Consider the following 26853-nt stretch of genomic DNA (forward strand, 5'->3'; position numbering starts at 1 on the left):
ACGAGTCGCACATCAAAGTCAAAAGAGATTAGGTAGTTTGCATGTGAATAGAGGGTTCCAATGGCAGGTATTGGAAGAAATGAGTGAGGATTCTTCTATGTGGCCCAAAATTGTCAAATGAAAACACCGAATGCGCTCTCGTCAAAACTCAGGCCGGGGAGATTGCGCGTAAACGCGTTATCTTTTCCATGGACAAGAATTTGCCAATCTATATAAATATGGACCAGAGGAGGAGGGAGGTTCAGTATAATTCTTTTAGAGGAAGAGATGGAGAGCGAAAGAAAACCAATGATGATGTTTCTCATAGCAGTGGGGATTTCTCTGCTTTTTGGGAGTGTTTCTGCGCAGAGTGTCTCCTCCGTCATAAGCAAAGATTTCTTTGACGCCATTCTCAACGTTGCAGACAGTTCCTGTGCTGGAAAGAACTTCTATACTTACGATGGTTTCATCCAGGCTGCCGATGCCTACTCTGGCTTTGGCACCACCGGAACTTCTGACGACGCCAAGAGAGAACTCGCTGCCTTCTTCGCTCATGTTACCCACGAGACTGGATGTAAGTATTGATAGGCAGAGTGAAATTTATTAATCTATGTTTCATTAGTAGTAGTTTACAAGAATTTATCTTTCGTGATAATAATTGAAAGACTTAGCACTCATTTCATCTAGGTGATGTTCATAGAGGTGAAGCATTAGAATTTTCATCCATTCTCATTTCATCAACGTGATGTTCACATAGGTAAAGCACAGGGACTTCCACTCATCCCAATTACAATCAAAGTGGGCTTAAGCCTAGAGGAAACTCCTTAATTAAGTGCTTGACCTGGAGTAGTACTGAGGTGGATAGAAGCCCTATTTAGAAACAAATAGGCTTAATAATAGAAGAAATCACTCTAGAATTAGGCACATTCGAGTTGATCCTTCCAAAAGTTCCTGTGCTTTATCTCTTGTGAGCATCACCTAAATACAATGAGTGCTAAGTGTTCTTATTTATTATCGTCACAAATGGACTCTTACCCCTTTTGGATGGCTTAAACATCACACACTAAGGCTTCGTTCCTAAGCTAAAAGTGTTAAATAGTCAAAGTTGTCATATTTTTCGAAGCTTAGTTTCTTCCTTAGTGTGTGATGTTTAAAGGTGGCCGAAAAAAGAAAAAATGAGCTAATAAGTTTGACTCAAAAACTACACAGTTATGTTCTTATAGCTATAACACCAATATTGTTGTGCCACCCTTCAACATAACAGATCCAGGAAGAAATTAAGCTTTAAAAAAATAAGTCAACTTTAATTATTTAATACTTTTAATTTAAGAATCAAATATTAGTATAATGTTCCATATTAGTATATTAATTTCACATAATATTGGAATGACTGATGACAGTACTGTATTTTTGCAGCTTTTTGTTACATTGAAGAGATCAATGGGGCATCCAACGATTACTGTGATGAAACCAACACTGAGTATCCATGTGTTGAAGGCAAAGATTATTTTGGTCGGGGACCTATCCAGCTATCCTGGTAAATTAATCTATTTTCGTTTGAGTTACACATTGTTTCTAATTTTTTTACTTGATATCTAAGTAAGTGCTAAATAGTCAAAGTTGATTTATTTCTCCAAATTTAATTTCTTCCTTAGTGTGTGATGTTTTAAGAGTGGTTGAATGATTTGCTAAATTTCTAAGTTAAAAGCCTTAAATAGAAAAAGTCGACTTGTTTTTTCAAACTTAGGTGACCCTTAATAATACATTTGAATTCTGTGTTGCAGGAACTTCAACTATGGTCCAGCAGGAAAGGATATAGGATTCGACGGGTTGAATGAGCCAGAGAAGGTAGCAAACGACGCCGCCATTTCGTTCAAAACAGCAGTGTGGTATTGGATGAAGCAGAGCAACTGCCATACTGCCATCACTTCTGGACAGGGATTCGGAGCAACAATTCAAGCTGTTAATGGTGCCATCGAATGTAACGGTGGTAGCACAGACGCCGTAAACAACCGTATAACTTACTACAAAAATTACTGCGAGAAACTGGGTGTTGATCCAGGCTCTAACCTCTCCTGCTAACTTTACCTATTATAATTAGGACAGCAAGAAAATAACACAGTAGACGAACATTATGCCGTAATGTTATCTATATTTATATCCATTTACTATATAAAAATAAAATTCCAAAGTAAAACAATTGATGTCCTCTAGCTTGAAGAGAAGAATGGAAATAAAGATCTTAGATTCTTAGAAATTCAAATAGATTCCAAAGTAAAACAATTGATGTCCTCTAGCTTGAAGAGAAGAATGGAAATAAAGATCCTAGATTCTTAGAAATTCAAATAGATTCCAACACTTTGTCTTGAATTTGTGCAATCGAATGTGAATTTCATTTACCATTAGAACGTGTTCAAGTAATGGGTCCTTTCTCCTAGTTGTTTACTTTTCATTTTGTTTCTTATTTAAAATATAGGTCAATGAGTTTGAGGCAAAACCTATACCATTAAGTTGTAATTGTAATATCACAATTGCACTTTTGTTTATAAGTATATATTTGTAATCAATGCAATATTTTATTAAGAGGAAATGGTTTCAACTTAATTTTATATAGTGGATAAATTTGTATGATTTTCATTTTAAAAATATGATAAATAGTCTATATGTTTAAATATGAGGTCACATGATGTCTAAAATGACTATAAAAAATAGAGGACTCATGGTTGTACATTAAGTTGTGTTTATTAGTGCACTAATACAACATCACATAATTGATTATTTTTCTACATTTATTGAAAAATTAATATTCACATTACATATTTTATACTCTGAATCTATAATTAATTTTGGCCAACTATCTTCTCCATTGAACTTGGGTATGTGCAAAATCATGGTGTGCCAAAAAGTGGTGATCTAAAAAAATTGTTGTTCTGAAATATCTCAAACCATTTCAAAATCTATTCCAACTTTTTTTCCACCCACCTTGATACTAAATGAAAACAATTAATATCTTTATAAGGTCTACTATATTTTTTGATACAAAACCTATATGGTCAACTTTAAAAACATCCTTAAAATGTGCTTGTGACCTGTTTTAATGTTTCAAACATATAGCTAACGATATTTTTTTTCACCAAAATTTGATGAAATGAAAAAGGTTTCTTAAGAATGTTTTTATCTTTCCACAAATGTAAGGTTTGTTTATTATTTATTTTCTAATGGAGTTACGTATAAAGTGCTAACTGACACACTACTTCAAAAACAACTACAACTTTCAAATGGTATAACATTTTTTGAATCCTTAAGATGCATCACATTCTATGTTTATTCTACTATAAGGAAATAAAATGAAAAATTGAATTTTACATAGTTTTGAATTAGTTAAGGTGGTCAGACATGAGAGTCTTTTTATTCCAAAAATACTAAAGTCAAAAATTAATTTTTAAATTTTTTTTAGAATAAAAATACACAAAAATATGTGTCATATCCAAGAATTAGTCTACTACTTATATCTAGAATATTATTAAAAAATATTATCATTTGATTTTGATTAAGGTGGTTAGACATACATCTACTTCTTATTTTTGTTCTAAAATTTTTGTAATATTACATTAAAATTCAAAATTTTGACCAATCAATTTTTTTTTTTTTGAGATAAGTCCTAGTAGTTTAGAAACTAGATTCAATTTGCTAGAGATTCTTTTATCTCAACTTTTTGATATAAAGTTAATAACAAGTAATTGCACGTCAAGTTGACATAACCTTGATTTTCTAATTTTTTATTGCCACTTAAGGGCATAGTTTGGTTGACCATGATCCTGCACATACCTTGTTTTTTAATTAAAAAATGAACAAAAACGGTCCTCAACCCGAATAATGACAAAGGAAACATCAATCAACTATCACTAAGTTATTATAGCCAAACAATAAAGAAGAACAACATCAACACAAAATAGTCAGATGCCCTACTAATCGACAAAATTAATCAAAAACCACCATAGATCCAGAGTATTATCATCTATAACATCCCAAACAATTAAACTAATTCTACTCAAAAATGTTGTTAAAGCTTCCCAACTAAATCAAAGCATGGCATCCAAGTTCAGATATAAGCTACCATAGTTGTTTCTCTTAAAACACATGGAAGAGAAAACAACATCAAACCAAAACCTAATAATGTTAAAAGTTTTAAACATAGTTTCAAGAACAAAAACAAAAACTTAACTAACAGAGCCTAAATATTTAGGCTATCCTAACATTGGCTCATTTATTAAGTAGGGTTATAAGATCCTCTAGCCAGTTCGTAACATCCTCAGAGCCATGTGAAACTTCATGCTTGTCCTTTGTGAGCAAACCAACCTTTTTTAAAACTTGCTTCTCCATTGTTTGTCCCTCTTCCACAATGGTATCAGTTCCCCTATATAATTTTTTTTACTAGATCAATATTTTTTTAACAAGTTCTTTCTATCATATTTTAAAATATATTATTACGTTGATAAAGAAAATGTTTTACATTTCAATTTTTAATACATTAGTTATGCCATAATTTAGATAGAAAATAATTGATGAAATATTCCGATAATAAATTATTTCTAAATTATATGTTTTCAAAAAACATATTTTCCTATTTTATTTTATTTTAGAACTTTTGAAATGTACACATATTATTTCAAATGAGATATTGATTGATAAAATAATATTGAAACAAGAGTTGTATTACAACATGGGTCCCTCCTAATGCTATAATTTTTTTAACAATACCTATATTTTCTATTCTTTGGAGATGGTAGAGGTTAGGCCAAGGGGATTTCCTTGGGCTTTAAAACCCATGAATTGCACCAGTCAACAAAATCCCCCAAATGTAAAATGAATTATAAAGTATTAAAATTAAAATATCATTCAATTGAATTAATGATTAATTTTATATCTTAGTTAAAAATTGTAGCCATAAATTTCAAGAGAGATTTGTTCCTTAAGAATGATTTTAAAAAATTTAATTTTTATTTTTTAATATGGAACTTGTAAATATAAGATCCAGTTAAGTCATAGAATATAAGTTACATGGTTGATTAGAAATGTCTTAATATGACATGAGACACATAGATTGGTGGAAACCTTAAAAAAGAACTAATTAGGCATGGAAGGAAAAGACTTTAAAGATTCTAGAAGGATTAGTTTTCAAAAATATTAGAAATTCAATGAAAAAATATAATTTGTCTGGATGTTTTTCATTAGTCAACTTAAGTTTTAATGAATTTATGAATAAAACATAGTTGTCAAAGATGTATTTGGCCAACTCTATATGTATTATTAGGGCCTGTCAGCTCTAGGTATTAAGTTTCATTGTCAAGAACCTTCCCAAGCGGCATAAAATTGCCTATATAAGAAAGGCCCAAACATTGTCTAGCACAGCTCTAGGTGATAGTTTGTAGCTTGTCTTGCAGATTATTATAATGAAGGTGCCCATGTTGGTTAGCATATTGTACTTGTGAATTCTATAATTCTGCATTTATAGCACAAATAAGAAGTCTATATTTTGTTCTCGTATTTTTTGTTGTTTCTTTATTTTTTGTTATGGTTTATGGTATTAAGGGGAGCACCCTTCATCAATTGACCAATAAGATGGGCTCTTCGATTTCTTCCAACATTAAAACCTTAGGAAAATTATAGAGAGAGCTTATTTTGGATGTGCAAAGATTATATTTGTTAAAATAAAAAAATATCATAGAAGAAAAAAAAAAAAAAAAACCCTTCTTGAAAGGTCTCTCACTAGAATCAATATTCAGACATACTTGATTGAAAATCACACGGGGCCGATACACTAGCACATGAGGAGTGTTAATAAAAAAATCCCCTTTATTAATGAAGAAATATTTAGAATCACATAAATAATGACAAAGAGGGATTTTGGAGTCATCATTAATGCCCCATCTCCAATAGTACTTGATGGAATGGCCCCAAATCTTGCCAATATCTGCTTGGGAATGTTTTTGTAGTGAACTACACTAGATGTCACAATTTTTAAGCATGATAACACTCCAATCGATGTCATCATCCATTGTCCAAATGTAAAAGGAACCACTGGGATAGTAGGGAAGCATTTTCAACTTCATGAACATGAATGTGGCTATGTGTAACTTCACTCTCAAATAGAGTTCATATTTTCTTTTGAAGGGTCGCCAACTATCTCCAACATCATAGTCTAGTCATCTCCAATATGAAACCTTCTAATTTATCAACCACCCTATTTACTTCATGATACATGTGTTGGGCTTTGGTTTCCTCTATTTTTTCAAGGAGGGGCCATGTGTTAGATAAAATACTTGCCAAATCCCATGCCACATTTGATCAATGATTTAAAATTTCAATAATCAATTTGGAGTCTTCTTCCACCAATATCCTAAAACTTCCCATCGAGACCATAAATTTGATGCCCCAAGAGAGGGCCAAATCCTCTAACATACTATAACATTTGGTATCAAATTTGCTAGCATAGTCCAAGATGAAATTCCCCATCTCTAGAATTGTTATCTCTAGTAGTAGTTCCTCCTTTTGTCACCCCATCAAAGTTTAGGTTGAGCTAACCACTTGGGAGGATGACAAAATGTGTTGTCATGGGCCAGTTATTTCAAGTTATCAAAGTCATTCAAAACCACAAGGAGTTACCATTTATTCACAAGTTGCTAATCCCAAGGGGGGTGTGGTCTGTTTAAGATCTGTCATTTAGCAATCATGAAGTTTTTGTGCACATGCTTAATGATCACCATCGCAACACCATCCATAATTTTTCCCACCTCCCTAAAGATCTTGTTATTTCTTTCAAATATTATAACCAAAATATACGGGTAACAAATTTTAGAAATGCTCGATGGGAGGGTGAGTAGAAGGGGTCACATAATCAACCAAAAAATTGTAAATACTATTCCCAAATACCTAAGAGAGAGGGAGCATGTTCAATAGGGATGCCCAAATTTGTGACACAAATAGGCAGAAGAAAAAGAGATTATACATGTCATCCTCCTCCATTCACAAGGAATACATTTATTAGGGAAATAAACAAATTTATTTCTTAAGTTATACATAGTTAGGATTCTCTCATGAATAGTGGCCCACTGGAACTAGTTGATTTTGGGAGTTAGTTTTTGAATCCAAAACCTATTCCAACAAAGCTTGGGGATGTCTAAGTCAATCACCTAAAGATAAAATGATTGGACAATGAAGTCTCTCTATTGTTTTTTATCCCATATGTTACTATTATGAGAAGGCATGACAAGTATCCTAAAGAGCCTAAAAAGATTATGTAATTCCTTAATTAACATTAGGTCTTGAGGAGGTCCCTTCCAATTGAGGTTAAGGAATTCTCATTTATGGGCAGGGATGATAGAGTCACTAACTAAATGAGAAAAAATAAATTAAATCACTCTTGAGGTGGAATTTTTTTCTTAAGATGAAAGGCTTACCATACATGAGGTCTGTGTCAAATAGATGGGAGGTGAAGGGGGGTTCACTAAAGTATTTCACTTTCATAATTTTTTGCACTATCTCAGGTCCTTAGCCATCTGACAAACAATTTTAATTAGAAGTGCTCTATTGAGGCCTCCCATTTTTATAACTCCCAATTTTACCAAGTTTTTAGGTTTACAGATAGTATCCTAGTTGACTAGGTTGATCCTTTGTTTCTCTTTCAAAATATTCTAAAGGAAGTTTCTCTTAATCCTCTCAAGAATGAGGGCCATAGGGAAAGAGATTTTATATATGGAGAGTCCTAAAGGAAAAAGGGACACCCTATAAAGAAGTACAAAGGATTTGCAGTTTACCCCTGCTATTAAAGACATTCCCTTTCCATCCTTCTAGTTTCCTCTAAAGCCTTTGCAAAATTTCATTTCAAATTTTTTGGCTGACCTATTGAATCGTGAAGGGCAACACCAAGTAAATATCTAGTAGGAAAGCCTCTTGGCAACCTAGAATGCGAGTGGCCCTATGACTAATGAAAAAATTGAAGAAGGTTATTTTAAAATTAATGTGCTATAACATCAAGGGTATGCCCAATTGATGATAATATCCTTAAGTATTTGTAGTAAAAATTTCACATATCTAAGGATTTTAAAACATAGTTCACTACCTTGTTCAAAACCTTAGCAATATGTTGAATTTGGATAAATATAGATATTATGTAATGAGGATGAAAATGTGATATGATTGATTGATTAACAATTGTGAAAGTTAGATTATATGACTTATAATTTTTGAGATGCTAGATAATTATGTTTAAAATTATTGATTTAAGATTTCTAGAATTTGGGATCTACATAAAATTTTAGACCTTTACTATTTAAATGTCTTGGGTTTATGTATTTTATGTCTTACATAGGTTCATTTGGATACATGGATTGTAAGAAATTTTCAAATTAAAAGACATAGAGGAAAGACTCAAGGAGTTTTTTGTAAAGATCAACTTAAAGACACAAGAGGTTATTGAAGGGGAAAAGTAAGAAAATACCCCATGTAAATTATATGAATGAGGTAAATGTATAAAGATCATGTGTGTGTGTGTGTGCATGCATGCGCGCATGCACGTGAGAGAGAGAGAGAGAGAGAGAGAGAGAGAGAGAGAGAGAGAGAGAGAGAGAGAGAGAGGCTCATTACAAGAACTACATTGTGTGTGTGTGTGGGGTAGAGAATGAGAGATGATCATATATTATATAGAGATGAGGAGAGGATTAATTACTCCAAAGTAAATGAACACCATGTTTACAAATTGTATGTGTACAAGTGTCGTAATCCTCTTAAGGAGGAATACACTAATTTTCTTATAAACAAATTATAAATGACAGTTCCTCACACATGGACAAGAGGACAAGAAAATAAAATATCCTCAAACTCATACTAGAGGACAAAAATTACATAAGGCATACCATAGTTTATCCAAATTAATAAATAAATATAACCAAGGAAAGATTTCTTATTTTAACATTGATGTATCCAATTATATTTTTATCATAGTTTATGATTCATTATGAAAATGTTTCTCTTTCAACTTCTAATAAAGGTAGTTGACTTACTAGAGTATAGGCTAATAAACAACCTTGTAACTTACTAAAAGTGCATGTAATGTATATATACTAAAATGTAAATAAGTCAAACCATAAAAGTTTAAAAAATGATTATATCCTCATATTAAGATAATTGATAAGATATTATTAAATGACATGAACTTTTAGAAACATGGAATGGACTAGATTCCTTATAATAGGTAAATTATATGTTAGAATCAACTTAATGTATTAGCCTCAAAATAATCTAGGAAAGTATAATTCATTAAAAATTATCTAATAAATCAAATTTTATAGATCATCTAAACATATCATCATCCAAAGTATGAATTGGAATTTGTGCAAATAATTTAAAATACTTGCATTCTTACTCCATATCTATTTCCTCACTTGATTTTATTTTAATTTTTTAAACATATTTGAAAGAATGTATTTATTTACACATTTATCTCTTTGATTACTTTATTGGTGACTTCAGCATGATTGTAAGGATTTGGATATCTCATTCTTTAAACTAAACATAAGCTAATATTGTAAGAGTGTGCATATGTTTTGTATTAATGATATTTACATGTGTTGCATTTATTATTTGTGCCAAGCTCAAGAATAATTTCATTTATATTCTTATGTGTAATTGAGCACATATTTTCACATGCATGCCTAGAGTAAGTTGAATCAATTGAACCAAATTTAATTTAGTTTAATCTAGTTTGGCTCTAGTTTTCTTTTTCATCTCTATTTTTTATATCACACCCTCCTTTCATATCTTATCCTTTTTATTTTTCATCTCGATTTTAAAATCTATCATTTTCTAAAAAAATAAAATAAATTCATGTTCCTAAGGCTATCTATTCCTTTGAAGGAGATAAATCACTTGGTCAAGATGGCTTTCCCATGTTTTTCTTCTAGAGACTTTGTGGAGTTGATGGTAAAGATGTATCTAATTTTAATCCTTCATTAGCCAACCCTTATTGGTAAGCACTACTTCTAGAAATAATTTCTCGAGTTAACCATCTCAACTCGGTTAATACTGCAAAATCTGCAAAATCCTTTGGCTGCCGAGTGAACTTGATAAGAATTGAATTTCCTTCATTGTTCATCAGAGTTGAGTAAGAACTATCTCTTCCATATTTCCCTTTGATGATCGATTGAGCTTGGTAACAATTGAATTTCTTTGATTAACCTTGAAAGCTCGATAACAACTATCTACACAACGTAAAGCCTAAGAATGCTCGGTAGACATTGTAAACTTTCTTTGTTAACCTTCTGAGCTCGATGGACTCTATCTAATAACTGCTATAAAATTTTTGTAACATCAAAGACAACACACAATTGAACAATTGTATCTAACAATCTTCCTCTTTGGCATTGATAGCAACACAACATGTCATAGCAGAATGAAATTTGAGAACTAGTCTTTTCTGACAGAATGCTTCTTATATTTCATTCCACAAAAACTTCTTAAATATAGTAATCTCCCTCTTCCTTAGTAATCTCTCCCTCTTACATAAATTCTCTTTTTCTTGCAAATTTCAGAAAGATATGATAGTAAACTCTCCCTCTTTGACAACACATGCCAAAGACAACACAACTCAATCTTAAATGAAATTCAATGTACCTTAAGTATTGATTCATATGCAATGTCTTCATTACTTTGCTACATCAATTGATAGATCTTCAATTCTATTCATGTTGATGCATCACTAAAACTGTATTTTAGTGAGCTTTAGATAGGGGAATGACCCCTAACTTACCTCTTAGATACAAGAATGCATCCTTAGGTAAAGGCTTTGTGAATATGTCAGCAATTTCTTCCTTTGTATGGACATATTCCAATCTAATTTCCTTATCCTATACCAATTCTCTAACAAAGTGATACTTTATAGCAATATGCTTTGTTTTTGAATGCAGAACTAGATTTTTGGATATGTTAATTACAATTGTATTATCACAAAACATAACAAAAGGTTCTTTGATTTCTTGCTTCATACCTTCCAATAACTATTTAAACCAAACAATGTTTGAACAATTTATTGCTACTGCAACATATTCAACCTTTGCTATGGAATGGGATGTACAATTCCACTTTTTTCTTGTCCTAGAAACCAACCTCTTCCCAAGAAAGAAAGCTCCTCCACTTGTACTTTTTCTATCATCAACATTCCCTGCCCAATCTGCATCAATGAACACTTTTAAATCTAGATTTCCTCCAAGTTTATACCATAATCCGTAATCTTTAGTTCCTTCCAAATATCTCATGATCCTTTTGATTTCCATCATGTGATTTTCTTTTGGTTTTGCTGAGAATATTGCTACAATTCCTGCTACAAGGGCAATGTCTAGTCTTATATGTACTACATATTGCAACTTTCTAATCATAGATCTATACAATGTCTGATCCACTTCCTTTGATTCATCATTCTTGGTAAGTTTTAATCTAGTACACATAGGAGTCCCAACTAGTTTCTAGTCTTCCATACCAAACATTTTTAGTATCTAATTTGATGTATTTAGATTGAGTAATGTAGATGCCATTCTTACTCTAATGAATTTGAATACCAACAAAGAATTTGATCTCACCAAACATTGACATTTCAAATTCCTTGTTCATTTATTCTAAAAATTGTTTGCAAAGATCATCATATCCTATAAACAAAGTATCATCTACAAATATTTCTACCAAAATAATTTTATTATCTTATCCTTCCTTGATGTACAAGCTACTATTATCATTAGTTCTTTGAAAACCAATCTAAATAAAATAGTTATGCAGTCTTTCATACCATACTCTAGGGGCTTGTTTTAGACCATACAATGCTTTATGTAATTTGTAGACCATGTCCTTCTTGTCTGGATCAATAAAACCTTCAGGTTGTTCAATGCAAACCTCTACATCCAATATCCCATTAAGAAATGCTGACTTGACATCCATCTAATAAAATTTGAATCTCTTGTATGTAGCATATGCAAGTAAGGTTCTGACACCTTCCAATCTTGCAACACGAGAAAAAGTCTCTCCATAGTCTACACCTTCTTCTTGAGAGTATCCTTTGCATACTAGTCTAGCTTTGTTCCTTGACACCTTACCATCTTCATTTACCTTATTTTTCAATATCCACTTAGTTTCAATCACATTTTTGTCTTTAGGCCTAAGTACAAGAGTCCATATTTTGTTTTACTCTATGTGTTCTATCTCTTCATTCATAGCTTCAATCCAACTTTTATTTTCTAATGCATCTTTGACATTTCTAGGTTCAAAATCAACAAGTAAACAAGTGCCTTTCAACTTACTTCTTGTCATTGTTCCTTCAGATTGATCTCCAATGATCTAATCTGGTGCATGATACTTCTTGACATATTTTGCTAGCATAGGCTCCTTGCCTTTTGAATGATTTGCATTGTTATCCTTCTAGGTTTCAACTTTTGGTTCTAGTTGCTCGGGCTCATTAGCTAGTGATTCAGTAGCTTCTATTTGCAACTTGGGTTCTTGTAACTTGGTAGGCATTAGCTCGGTTTGAACTTCCTACAACTTGGTTACAGAAGACTCTAGAGTGGAATATTTCTAATTGATAGGTATACTTGACACTGTATCAGGTTCAATGAAAAAAAATCTCCTATAGTCTTCAAGTTTTCTTTTTCTTTCTTCTTCAATTCTTTCTACAAACTCATCAACTTTTACATCTGCAGTTTCTATGACTTTGTGAGTAGACAGTCAAACATCTATATGCTTTACTTTTGCAAAAATATCCTAAAAATATTCCTTCATCACCCTTCACATCAAATTTACCTTTTCTAGATTCTTTCAAAATGTAACATTTGCTTCCAAATACTTTTAGGCAACTTACATTGGGTTTGTAGCCATACCATAACTCATAGGAGGTTTTGAATGAGTCCTTCTTCAGCTGTACTCAGTTCAAGGTATGAACTGCAGTACTAATAGCTTCCTTCTAGTATTTGATAGCAATGCTCTTTTAAATCATTAAAGTTCTTGCATAGTCCATGATAGATCTATTCCTTCTTTCAGCTATTCCATTTTGTTCATGAGTTCTAGGTGCTGAAACTTGTCTTTTAATTCCCCTTTCAATGCAAAAGTTATGAACTCATGTGAAATGAGTTCAAGCATTTTAGTCTTTTTCTTGTTTCCTTCTCTACTATGGCCAAATACCATTTGAACTTCTCAAATGCTTCTAATTTATCTTTGTCTAACCTCAAGCATTTCAGTCTTTTGCTTGTTTCCTTCTTTACTCTGGCCAAAAACCATTTGAACTTCTCAAATGCTTCTGATTTCTCTCTTAGGTACATGATAGTCATCATTCTTGAGTAATAATCAACAAAAAGAATGAAAAAAAATTCACCAATATAACTTTCAATGCCAATAGGTCCACACAAATCAGTATACACAATTTCTAAAATTTCTTTAGATTGATAGTTCTTGCTTTTAAAGCTAGTCTTTCCTGTCTTGCCAATTTGACAATTCTTGCATAAACCAACCTTAGGTTTCCTTATGTTAGGAATGGCTCTTACTTTCTTGAATTTACTTATTTTGGCCAAGCTATCAAAGTTCACATGACACAACCTCCTATGCCATAACCAACTTTCTTCAACTTGAGCAATAAAACATGAACATTCACCAAGTTCAAGATAAAACAAGTTACCTTTTGTTTGAGTGCCTGATCCAATTAGCTTTCCTTGGCCATTGAGCAGTCTTGCTTTTCCATGTATGAATTATACTTTGAATCCATTATTGAGTAGTTGTGCCACACTCAACAGATTTTATTTTAGTCCTTCTACCCAATATGTATTATCACATACAAGTTCTTTGGTTAGAGAGATACTTCCTTTTCCTTTTATGCAACAAGGTTCATTATTACCAAATCTCACACTACCACCATCATAGTATTCAAAATTTTTAAACTTAGTTTTATCACCAATCATGTGATGAGAACAACCACTATCTATAATCCATGTATCATTTTTTCTCACATGAGAAATCAGTGCCATTTCTTTATCATTATTAGACTCATCCTTTACAGCAATGTAAACAATTTCATCTTCTTCTTCTTCAACAGAATCATTAGAATATTTAGCCATGAAACATGTTTTCTTACCTTTATCCTTGAATGATTTGAATTCTTTCTTTCCATTACACTTGTGACCTTTCTTCTCATCCTTCTTCTACTTATTTGGGCACCTAGCAGCAATATGTCCAATTTCTTCACAAGAAAAATAGATTAGAGGAACCTTACCTTTGTATTTCCCTTTGCCTCTTGAATATTTCCTTGCTAGCAAAGCTTCAACTACCTCAAGATCACTATTTGAACTTTGTTCTAATTCTTCATCACTATCTGATTGAGGATCCTTTATCATCTTGCCTTTCTCCTTGAGTGAAAGCTTGGCTTCAAATGTTCATTCAATGTTCTTGGTGGCTTGAACATAATTATCATGGTTGCCTAGCTTGAATGCAATCAATCTTCCAACTATGGCCTCTAAATTTATATTATGATTTTCTTCACATCTTCTTTCTTGAATTTTAGAAACTCTAATTGCATAAATAAGAGGTAAAGTTCTAAAAAAATTACTTATAACCATTTCCTCCTTGATATCTCATCCAGATGTTTTGATTGCACTAGCACTTGCTTTAACTCTTTCAAAATATTTTTTTATGTTTTCATCCTCTCTCATCCTTATCTGATTAAATTGTCTTCTCAACCTTTTTTCTTTAGCTCTTCTTACATTATCATCACCTCCATAGATCACTTTCAGTTTGTTCCACATCTCTAAGGCAGTTTTGCAATCCTTGTTGTCATCAAATTCTTCATAACTTAGGGCAGATGCAAAATCTATCATTGTTTTGTTGTGAGTCTTCTTTTCAACAATATCATTGACAAATAATCTACCAATAGGTTCTGCATATTTTTCATCAAGGTACTTCAGCCTTGAATCACCAACAGAGGCTAGATGAAGTCTCACCAATCCCTGCCTTACTGAGAAGTTGTCCCTGTTAAGTCTTAGAATTTTCCTCTTGTAAGACATCCTGGTCTTTAGCTTAGATCCCTGAAATCTTTTTCTGCAAGCACCAAGAGCTCTGATACCAATTGTTGGAATTATAGATGAAGTAACCTAGAGGGAGGGGGGGTGAATCTGTTACCACAAAAAAAAATCTAGATCCCTTAGATGTCTTAAATAACTAGTTACTATTGTCACTCAGTAAATACATCACAAAAATGATGTAACTCAATAGATTAACTTGTTACTGATCTTTAAGCATTCATAATTATTAGCATGCATTCAAAAGTAAATAACATGAACACAAGAGACACCAAATTTAATGTGAAAACCCAATATGAAAAAAACCACCAAGTAACTAGCTACCAATTTTCACTCTTCTAAAGTGAGTCCTATTAGGAGCTAACCCTATTAAAGGTTACAATACACACTGTTAGGTGTGATCTTGTTAGAGGATTTAATCACCCTGTTAAGAGTGTCTTTTCTAGAGGTATTTAGAACAATTCAACTAATATGTCATCTTGTTAGAGGATTTACAAAATGATTGTTAAACCAACTCTGTTAATAGATTTTGAAATCACTGCTACAATGGTTAGAAAGTAACAATGAATTTACCTAAATATGATTCAACTAAATTTTCTAATTATAGATCTCTATTATGCACCATTAGTTTATGCTTGATCAAATATAGCTTTGCTACTCCTCAATGATCTCTGATCATCCTTCAAAATTCACTTTCACAATAATTTGTCCTCCTTCACACTCATATCACATCAAATCCATCACACACTTAGCATTTACAACTTGACCTCTTATATATACCATTCAGATTATCAAGTTGGCTCATTTACAAGTTACATTTACCAATAAACCATACATTAGTCAGCTACAAATATTACATTAAAAAAATAAAATTTATTTCACAAAACAATGAAATCTTTCATTAGCCAACCTTTCTCGGTAAGCACTACTTCCAAAAATAATTTCTTGAGTTGACTGTTACCATTTTTTGCACCCCATCAATATTCAAATTTTAAATGTCTGCCTGCCAACGGCTAGTCCCTAGTTTTAAATGTTATTTGAATGCCCAAGGTATTTTAACATTTTGCCTAGCTGGCATGCAACTTTCCTTGCTGTTAGATCTTGCCAGATCCACGGCAAGTGCTTCCCTGCAAGATACAGATGTAAGCATTTTAAGTATTGCAGGCAAGCCCTTTTATGCCAGGTGGCATAGTGGGTCATGTTCCCTCGGTCAGCCACAAAGATGCAAGTATGGAACCACCGCCAGATCTTCCTCAGATCTATGACCCTCGCTACATCGCCAAGAAAAGCTGCTCGACGGATATGCACAGTGACTTAGCAAATGTTTTGCACGTGGATCGGTAGGCCAATTTTGGCAGTGATGGTTCAATTTTTTTTTCAGTGCCGAGTTTGGATATCATCATCGATGCTCGCTACCTTGCTATCAGAAAACTCAGGCATCTTGTTGTTAGCGACATAGCAAGGCACCATGAAATGAGTGATGGTGGGACCTCATGCGATGTGGAAAGGTAATAGTGCTCAGAATGGATTATGACCACTAAATCAATGTAGAATCAACAATCCTCGTTGACTCACTATGGACAATTGCAAGTCATTTACTCATAGCGACTTAGCAAGTATGGGACCCACCAATCTTAGAATGCCTGTTGTAGTTGCTCCACCCTTGGATTGAACTCAGATCAATGGCTTTCATTATTTTGCTATGGAAAGTTTCTTGAAAGATATGTATAGCGAAATAATGATTTATTGCTACGTGTCTTGTGGGGTCAGAACCAATGATGCGTCAGGAAGGAATGTAAAGATGGATGACACATTGGTAGTTGGTTGAGTTCTCGTTAGATAGGGCGGTGATGATGCAAAAGGTGGGTCAATCCCTTCATTACTCCTTTCACTAGTCTTTATATCAACATGGATCTACAATCCTCGTTAAATCACCATGGGAACATGCGCACTATTTAGGTATAGTGAGTTAATGACCTGGCGATATGTGGATTGTGGGCCTTGTTTCCTTGCGAGCTACTTGATAGATTTTATGGCACTTTCAGGGCCGTCAAATGGTCGCAAATAAGAAAACCTCATTACATTGCTATAGAAAGATACTTAGGAGATATACATGGTGAGGTAGCAATTTGAGGACACATGTCCTAGTGGGCCTAGGACGATGGCATAGTTAGCATTAACAGTTAAAGGGTTGGCAATTATGTTGTGGCCATCGCGGTTAGGGCTTGCAAGGTTGGCACAGTTAGTAAGGAATGGAGATGGTCAAACACGTGAAGACCCACAAGGTGGCAAAATGAAATGAGCTAGTTGGTCTACATGGCTCATCCTGGTGTCAGGGTTATGTTGACCCACTGATCTTGCTAATTCACAAACTAGAAACAAAGGAAATTAAGGTTTTACCACGTGATCTGATCTTCATGATCAATCCCAACCACCAAGAAATGAATGCTAAACATGGGAGAACACTCCACCGCCTCTCAATTGATCCATCTACTTGGTCAGAGCATAGTAATGGCATTGTTTCTATCTTCTCGAGGCATTATTTGACACAAAAAATTCGATTTCATGGTACCTAAAGACATGCAAGGATTAGATTTCCTCAGATCCCCATGATTATTCTTGGCAGAGACTTAATGGCAGTGGTTGTAGAGTAATTTCAGTTAGGAAAATATCTCAGTTATGCCTAAGCCATAAAGGCAATTTTTTTGTATTTTGAAAAGGTTGAAACATTCTCTATTATTCTTCGCTGTTGCTCTGGAACCCCAGTGTAAAATTCCCCTTGCCTCTGAATTGTATGATTCTCTACCTTATCTCCTTTAACCATTGGTATGAAAGTGCAAGAACTCTTTGCCTTCGCCATTGTTTTGTGGAAGTCTGTAATCTGCATGACTGTATCTCTTTAAGCCTATGAATGATATATAAGTGAATCTTCTCTATCCTTTTGTCATTCATTCAGCTTTTCTGGTCTGCATGTGGTTATTAGATTAAAACAAGCCTAAATGTGTATATCCTTAGTTTCATTCTAGTTCAATAGTACATATATGGGTATAGATATGTTTGAACACGCTATTTTGGTGCATCACCTCTTTAGATTAGATTAGGTAGATTTTCTTTCATGCTCTCCTTCTCCCTTTTCCCCTCCAAGAGTAGTTAGGTGCATCCTGATAGTAAGAGGAAGTTGGCCTTCTTCGGAGACTCAACCTCACAGTTCAAGTCCCGTAGCTGGGAAGTTGTTTCCATGTTTCACTAGGTTGCCCTCGTGCATAGGCTTTGGACAAGGGTGCAAACCTAAGTGACAACAGTTTTTGGCATGCCCGGTGGGACACAAGTCAGAAGATTTAAAGCCTATTGGTTAGCCAGTTGATTCTGATACACTAAGAATTTGAGTGTTATTCTTAGTGTTACTAGCCTTTGGAGGCATTCAATCAAACACCATGGCAACTCTAGTGAAAATCTACTGGTTTGAAGCAGAAACAGTACTAGTATGTAAAGATCACCTTTGATCTTTTTGTGATTTTCAAGTTTTCTATGAATTTGCAGTTTTTATGAAAACTTTGTTATGGATTCATTTCATAGAAATAGTCATTACTCCCCCCCCATATCATGAAATTTTTATTCCTCAACCCTCATATTACCAATTTCAATCTTCACCCCAAGTTTTTTATAGCCACGCTGCTCAAAATTATGACCCTGCCATTGCCTCTACTCCATTAGCCCCAACATCCCCAGTTGAAGAACTTAAAGATATGTTGTTGGGATTTCAAAGAAAGACAGATTCATGGGATAGGAAGTTGGATCCATGGGATAGGAAGGTAGATGAACAAAATGAGTAGTTATTGGCCTAGGATAGACAACTTGAAGGGATTGATAGGTAGCTTGATGAGGTTGCAAGGCAACACGAACTTGAGAGACAGCAGGAGGAGATGGCCTACCAGGCCTACCTCCAACATGAGAAAGAAGAGAGGGAGAAATAGAGATATTTTGAGGAGGACCTTGCAAGGCAAGTTGTTGCAGCAAGAGAGGAGGAAATGAGGCTTCAATCAGCTCATTTTCAAACCAAGGAGGTAGATACCCCCCCTTCTCCCAAATATGTCATCCCAAGCTTTAGGAAGCCCCCTCCCTTACAAGAACCTACTATTGTAGTCCCTCCATCCCTTGTAAGAGAGATTTGGATTGGTCATGAACCCCCTAAGCCTACTATTATTAGATTATTTCCAACTGGGCCGATTGTATGGACTTTTGATGATTCAAATATAGAGTTTTGGGAGAGTGAATCCAAACCCACAAGGATTCCATGTCAGGAGCCGCAGTCTACTGAGGAGAACAAAGAGGAGGCTGCTGAGCCAAAAGAAGAGGGCCCAACCCTCTTATCTAAAGAGCTCCCCTCTTTTGTTGAGGAGGAGGAAGAAGAAGATAATAAGTCTGTTCCTCCACTTGAGGAGCAAGTCATGGCTTTTGAGCCCTTGCCAGTGAATGAGGATCTACTGCCAAGGAAAGAAGAGGATCATTTGCTACAGAAGACAACCCTCTATGATGTGGAGGATGGACAAGAATGCCTCAAGGATAGCTTTGTCCTTGAGGAGGAATATGCTAACCTGCATGAGGTTTCCCCCAAACCTATGCATGTCCTTACAACTATAATGGAGGAGGTTAGTGATGAGGATGATCTTTTGGATGAGTTGGATGCTCTCCGCTCTTCCATAGATATTGAATCAATATCTCCAATATATGAGGAGCATGTTCTACAACACCAACAAGTGGGAGATCACACCATACCAGTAGATCCAAAGGAAGTGGTTCACAGGCAGCATGAACAAGATGTGGAAAAAAAACAAGAGGAGGAGCCACTTCCAAACCAGTTAAAAACTACCATTGCAGAGCACAATCAAGTGGTCAAGGATGATTCCTCCAGCCCTACACCATCAAGAGGGTGCCCCATAAGGTATCTAGCTCTACAAAAAATCAACAAGTTGCCCCTAATCATGCTCACTGCAAAGTATGAGGAAGATTATTACAAAGAGGAGCAAGTATGTTTTGCTCCATAAGGTAACACCCCAATGCTAAAAATCTTCACTATTTTCAGCATTGGGAGGGACATGTTTCATGCAGTAGTGTGCTTTTCATACCTGCTGATCCATTTGGCTATCCTTTTGTATGGAACAAGAAACCAGTTGATAAGGAAGGGCAGCTATTTCAGCAAACCAGTCAATGGGTTTGTTTGACCCCTCCCTTTGTAAATATCTATACATATTAGAGTAGTTTTTCTTCTGTTGTTCCCTATTTTTTCCAAGAATTGCATAGGCACAGTTGTCTCCTTAAGACAACAAGTTTTGAAATTTTGAAGGTTGCAGATGAAGGTTTGGTCTTTGGTTCCAGTTGCAGAGATAGGGATTTCAGGGTTTTCCTCTCAGACAGAGGGTTAGGGTTTCATAGTGCTTAGAATCTACGTATTTTACAACTCTGTAGCCCAATGGATGTTTCAGGCCACTAGTCTTATGCGTAGCAAGCTCGCATCCCTTGTGAGTTGCCACAAATGTTACCATTTTTTACACCTCACCAATATTCAAATTTTAAATGCCTGCTCGCCAACGGCTAGTCCCCAGTTTTAAATGATATTTTATTGCCCAAGGTATTTTAATGTTTTGCCTCACTAGGGTGCAACTTTCCTTGCTGTCAGATCTTGCCAAATCCATGACAGGCGCTTCACCACAAGATACAGATGCAAGCATTTTAAGTATCGCAAGCAAGCCCTTTTTTGTCACGTGGCATAATGGGTCATGTTCCCTTAGTCAGCCGCAAAGATGCAAGTATGGACCCACCGCTAGATCTTCCTCAGATCTACGACCCTTACTATGTCACCAAGAAAAGCTGCTCAATAGATATGCACAATAACTTAGCAAATGTTTGCCACGTGGATTGGCAGGCCTAGTTTGGCAGTGGTGGTTCGATTTGTTTTTTCGACATCGAGTTTGGATATAATCACTAGTGCTCACTACCTCGCTATTGAAAAACTCAGGCATCTTGCCATTAGCGACATAGCGAGGCACCATGAAACGAGTGATGGTGGGACCTCACGTGACATGGAAAGGTAATAGTGCTCAAAATGGATTCTGAACACCGAATTAATGCAGAATCAACAATACTCGCTGACTCACTATGGACAGTTGCAAGTCATTTACTCATAGCGACTTAGCGAGTATGGGACCCACCAATCTCAGAATGCTTGTTGCAGTTTCTCTACCTTTGGATTGACCTCAGATCAATGGCTTTCATTATTTCAATATGGAAAGTTGCTTGAAAGATATGTATAGCGAGATAACAATTCATTTCCGCATGTCTTACGGGGCCAGAACCAATGATGCATCAGGAAGGAATGTACAAATGGATGACACGTTGGTAGTTGGTTGAGTTCTCATTGGACAGGGCGGTGACGATGAAAAAGTTGGGCCAGTCCCTTTAGTATGTCTTTCACTGGTCATCAGATCAACATAGATCTACGATCCTCGTTAACTTTCCATGGGAACATGCGCGCTTTTTAGGTATAGCAAGTTAACGACCTAGTGACATGTCGATTGTGGGCCCTGTTTCTTTGTGAGTTGCTTGACAGATTTTATGGTACTTTTAGGGCTGCCAGATGGTGGTAGATCAACGACCCTCATTACGTCACTATAGAAAGATGCTCAGGAGATATAAATTGTGAGGTAGCAATTTGAGGACATGTGTCCTCATGGGCCCAGGAAGATTATGCAGTTAGCATTAATAGTTAAAGGGTTGGCGGTTATGTTGTGGCCATCGTGATCAGGGCTTGCAAGGTTGGTGCAGTTAGTAAGGAATGGAGATGCTCAACTGTGTGAAGACCAGCAAGGTGGCAAAATGAAATGAGCTAGTTGGTCCATGTGGCTCATCTTGGTGTCAAGGTTATGTTGACCTACTGATCTTACTTATTCACAAACTAGGAACAGAGGAAATCAAGGTTTTACCACGCGATCTGATCTTCATGATCAATCCCAACCACTAGGAAAGAATGCTAAATGTGGGAGAACACTCCACCGCCTCCCAGTTGATCCATCTACTTGGTCAGAGCACAGTAATGGCACCATTTCTGTTTTCTTGAGGCATTATTTGACACAAAAGATCAAATTTCATGGTACCTAAAGACATGCAAGGATCAGATTTCCTCAGATCCCCATGATTGTTCTTGGTAGAGACTTAATGGCAGTGGTTGTAGATTAATTTCAGTTAGAAAAATATCTCAGTTATGCTTGAGCTATAAAGGCAATTTTTGTGTATTTTGAAAAGGTTGAAACATTCTCTATTGTTCTTTGTTGTTGCTTCGCAACCCAAGTGTAAAATTTCCCTTGCCTCTGAACTATATGATTCTCTACCTTATCTCCTTTAGCCATTGGTATGAAAGTGCAAGAACTCTTTTCCTTCACCATTATTTTGTGGAAGTCTGTAATCTGCATGGCTATATCTCTTTCAGCCTATGAATGATATATAAGTGAATCTTCTCTTTCCTTGTGTCATTCATTTAGCTTTTCTGGCCTGTATGTGGTTATTAGATTAAAACAAGTCTGAATGTGTATATCCTTAGTTTCATTATGGTTCAATAGTGCATATATGGGCAGAGATTGGTCTGAACACGCTATTTTGGTGCATCACCTCTTTACATTAGATTAGGTAGATTTTCTTTCATGCTCTCCTTCTCCCTTTTCCCCTCCAAGAGTAGTTAGGTGCATCCTAATAGTAAGATGAAGTTGGCCTTCTCCAAAGACTCAACCTCATAGTTCAAGTCCCACAGCGTGGAGGTTGTTTCCATGTTTCATGAGGTTTTCGTCATGCATAGGCTTTGGACAAGTGTGCAAACCTAAGTGACAACATTAACCATCTCAACTCAATTAATACTACAAAATCTACAAAATCCTTTGGCTATCAAGTGAACTCAATAAGAATTGAATTTCCTTCGCTATTCATGAGAATTTGTTAAGAACTGTCTCTTCCATATTTCCCTTTGATGACCGAGTGAGCTCGATAACAACTAAATTTCTTTGATTAACCTTGAAAGCTTGGTAACAACTATCTACACAAGGTAAAGCCTGAGAATGCTTGGTAGACACTGTAAACCTTCTTTGCTAACCTTCTGAGCTTGGTGGACTCTTTCTGATAAGTAATATGACATTTTTGTAACATCAAAGATAACACACAATTGAACAATTGTATCCAATAGATACTAAGTTCTATTATTGTTGTTCATGAAAACATACATTCTTTATCTCTTCCTAACTCTCAAGGTTTTGTAACGAAGGTGGATATAACGAATGATTATGATATAGTTGATTGGAATTTTCTTTAAAAGTTAATGTAGGCATTTGGCTTTATTAAGAAATGCTTGAAGATTATTATGCAACTTGTTACTACTTCCTCTTTGGCTATCTTGGTCAATGGTTGTTCATTAGGGTTTTTTAAACCATCCAAGGGGCTGAGGCAAAGTGATCCTATCTATCCTATTCTCTTCACAATTATGGTTGATTATCTTGGTAGGTATATTGCAAGGCTTATCTTGAAAGGGGAAATTCAAGGTGTATGACCTACTTCTTGACCTCTCTTATGTTCTCATGAAAAAATTTTGGATGATACTATTTTTATGGGAAACACTAATGTAAGGGAGGTGAGGAGTCTTAAAAGGGCTCTTAACTTACATTTTGCAGTCACAAGGAAACTTGTAAGTTGGTATAAGAGTTATTTATTCTTTATTAATACCCCTATTCTTAGGCAAATGAAATTGCTAATATCTTGGGATGTTCCATAGGTATCTTTCCAAGTATTTACCTTGGTCCCCCTTTGGGACATAATCCTTCAGACTCCTTTTGGGAGGATCTTGTGGAGAAATTCAATAAGAAATTAGTTGGATTGAAAGGAAACATGATAATTCAAGCTAGTAAAGTGATTCTTCTGAAGGCTTGTCTTCAAAGTCTCCCTACATACACTCTTACTCTCTTCAAAATTTCATCAAAACTTGTAGATTCTATTGGAAAAATACAAAGGAATTTTTTATGTATAATAACTAAAGAAAGAAAGAAGATGGCTATGCTTACTTGGAAAAAGGTATGTAAACCTAAGATTGAAGGTGGTCTGGGTATTAGATAAATAAGAAGTATGAACAAGGCCCTCCTGGCCAAACAAGGATGGAGAGTGCACCAAGATGGTAAGGAATGGAGTTCTATTTGGAAGCATAAGTATCTTTATAATGTTCCATCTTTGTTAGAGTTTCTATCTTACCCAAATATTTCTAATGCTTCTTCTATTTGAGGTGTGGTGTAGGGTACTAAAGACATTTTGAATAAATGGTGTATGCGGAAAGTTGGGGATAGAAGAAAGGTTAGGTTTTGGGAAGATGTGTCACTACTACATTTGGGCTCCAATTGCAATGGTAGGCCATCGCAATTGTGACGGTCAGCCATTGAGTGAGTGATAATAACTAAAATTGGGCTTCGTCAAATGAGTGTCAAACTTTTTCTAAAGTGTGGGCTTCTTTCACAATTGCAACAAACAAAGAAAGTGTAATTTTTCAAAAATAAAGGTGAAGAGTTCCTCTTAACGTCATCAAAGGTTTGATGATATACCATCGCAACTATGCCAACCTATAGTTTTAGTTGGTCGTCATAGGTCCAACGACATTACTATAGGCCCAACAAGCATTAGACTAAAGTGACATCAAAATGATGATGAGATTACAATGAAAATTTTGTTGGAGTGATGTCCAGCCATCAATGGTGGCCATCGTTGTGGCTACGGTAATTCTATCAGGGCAATGGCTAGCCATTGGACAAGCAATTATAATTGTGACATATTGCTACACACACACACACACACACACACACACACACACACACACATATTGCAAAGATCTACATGGATTACTTGTCATGTAATCATAGGTTAATATTAAGCTTCACTTGGTTTTTAGAATAATTTAATATTCTCTACTAATCAGGGCCAAACAAGTGAAGGTGGAAGCTCATTTACCCCTACCCATGGGCCCCATTAACATCTAAAATCTTTTAGAAATGATGAATCTTTAAAGTACAAAAAAAGGTTCTAGACCTATAAAAGTGACATCATTTTCCCATCTTCTAGTGCATGTCATTTTTCTATCACATCCAAAATAAGAATCTACCACTTTGAATCAAGAATGCACATGTGCAGTTATATTCTATACATGCATGGACAATAGGTGTAGCTGAAAAATGTAGCATGATTACATTTATTTAATAGGTCTATTAAGTTTTTAAAATTATAAACCATCATAAACATTAGAACACTAGTTTCTATGTCCAAGAGAATGTTCATGATGGTCTATAACATAAAATACCTAATTAAAGACCTCTAAGAAAAAATGCAAACATTTTGCATTTTTCAGCTGCACTTGATGTTGTATACATATGGTATGAGATTGCATATTGAACTATGGCCTCCTTTTGCATTACCTAAAACCAAAAGATTGACACAATTAGTTGTCATGCAATAATATATAAAGTTAATGTTGAGCTTCACTTGGTTTTGAGAATAGTTTAATATTCTCTAGTAAGCAAGGCCAACCATGAGAAGGTGGAAGATCATTTGGCCCCACCCCCCCTCCCCCTTAACATCTAAATTCCTTGTTAACATCTAGAATCTTTAAGAAATGATCAATCTTTAAAGTACTTGGAATGTCCTTATCACCTCCTTCTACTCTCAAGGGAAGTCCATCTTCATTTCTCACAAGCAATTCATCACAATTCTTTATTGATTCTCGTACATCTAACATAGGTACATATAGGAGTGTCATCATCACCTCCTACATAATATGAATCCAATATTACAAATTGCCCCCAAGAAATAATAAATAGTTCAAGTGAAATAAACACATAAAAAATGAGGGAGAAAAAGAGGAATATACTTACCAATAGGCATTGCCATTGCATCTAGGGCCATGCTACGTGTTGAGTGAGTTTTTATTGTTTTTTTCTTATTCCAAAATCTCTTTGTTTATATATAGATACATACATACATAGATACAAACACACATGTGTGTGTGTGTGTGTATGTATACATATATACATACATACATACATACATAGACAAAGATCACAAGGGCATGACAATAAGATGCAGAGATCACAAGGGAACAAAAAAAAAATGTAGCAATCAAAGGGGCACATAAATATATACATGAATACATACACACATATATACATGCACGTATGTGTGTTTGTGTGTGTGTGTGTGTGTAGAGAGAGAGAGAGAGAGAGAGAGAGAGAGAGAGATCTTTTTTAAGGTGCTAAGTGACTTACCTCAAGATCTTCCACAAAAATAATGCAAACTAGGAAAAATGGATAGAGTTTGCAAGAAATTTTACAAAAAACGTATTATAGAAGATATTTTTAGAAATAAAAAAGTCATAACCCAGTTAAAAGGGTCTAGATCCTGATTAGTTGGGTTGATATATATGTATATTTAACTAGGTTATGGCTTCTGAAAAGGAATGAGCCTCGTGATTATGGCATTTACACAAAAGTAGAACTTTCTTCTTCAACTCCTTATAGTCAACTCTTCACTAAAGTTATTCTTCCAACAGTGAGAATAGCTACTACAAATTCTTGGGAGGCAAGAGACCCTGAACCTATGCTATTTTTTTTGGAGACATGGGATAAGTTACTACAAGTTTCTATACTTCATAACATTCTAGATCATACAGTGATGTTCAAATTAACAAAAATAATAGATCCTTGGG

At 34.9% G+C, this 26853-nt stretch overlaps 1 pseudogene; it reads left to right on the top strand.

The window, feature by feature from the left end:
* Positions 1 to 231: 231 nt before the first annotated feature.
* Positions 232 to 26853, top strand: part of LOC149563597 (endochitinase B-like) — a 68848-nt pseudogene continuing 42226 nt past the window's right edge.

This window comes from Cupressus sempervirens, chromosome 4, assembly GCF_028749045.1.
Source record: "Cupressus sempervirens isolate cs-2001-9-10 chromosome 4, ASM2874904v1, whole genome shotgun sequence".
Taxonomy (NCBI): Eukaryota; Viridiplantae; Streptophyta; class Pinopsida; order Cupressales; family Cupressaceae; genus Cupressus; species Cupressus sempervirens.